We start from the raw sequence: 953 nt of genomic DNA, 5'->3' as shown, positions 1-953 counted from the left end.
ACAAGAATATTGGTAGAACTTTGCTGTGAATGAGACCCCTCCCCCCTACCCTCATCCCTCACTCCTCCACGACATCACGCACTTGACACAAGGTGTCACGGCACCTGACACATCTCAGGTGATATGGTGTGGTGCCGCGTGCAGTCGCTAAAAACCCGCACACGCACCTGATTGCTCAAACTACTAGAATAGCAGGTTTTTCTAAAACAGTCTTTTATAAAATAATGCAAAAATAGATACCAAAGACAACCGAAAACTAAGCGCATCTACCGATAATAATATTATTATCAATAACAACAGTTTTTCTACTGATGATAGTAACAATGATGAACAACATCGTATATAAGGAGAGGATGGAGAACCAGCCATCATTAGTTTACAATTTTGTGGAGACATGGTGAGAGAGAGCTATCTTTGAGAGCAAATACTCCATTGACTCATCAGCTAAATACGTAGCTTAGGTGAGAGTATGTTGAACTGAGAGACGGTTGGTAAACATCCAGAAACCATATGCTCATGTTAAAAAAATGGAAAATGAGGAGAATATACAGGATAGGCTACACAGCATGTTTTGTTTAATTGTTAAATTGTTTTTTCTTCAACTCCTATCAGAATTTGGCTTCCATATTTGAGGTTAGATGAAGAAAAAAAAAACACGAACAGAGGTTAACTCTTGGCCATCTTATCTAGCCTCACCATAAACATCTACAACGTCGATAATTTACATGCAAATAGAAAACGAAATTAAAATATAAGATGACCGTAAGTTAACATATATGGCGTCCAAGTGTTGCCCTTTGGCTTCGTCCTTGAAACCTTTGGCGGGAAAATTTTAGGGTAAACATCTTTTTGCATGTTTGTGATTTCACCTTTTGACCTCACTGTCTGTTTTCTTCGGTTGCTATATATGATTTAAATAAAAAAGTATCGATTGATATTACTTCAAATAACGA

This window comes from Penaeus monodon, chromosome 19 (genome assembly GCF_015228065.2).
Source record: "Penaeus monodon isolate SGIC_2016 chromosome 19, NSTDA_Pmon_1, whole genome shotgun sequence".
Taxonomy (NCBI): domain Eukaryota; kingdom Metazoa; phylum Arthropoda; class Malacostraca; order Decapoda; family Penaeidae; genus Penaeus; species Penaeus monodon.
This window is presented reverse-complemented; position numbering follows the sequence as displayed.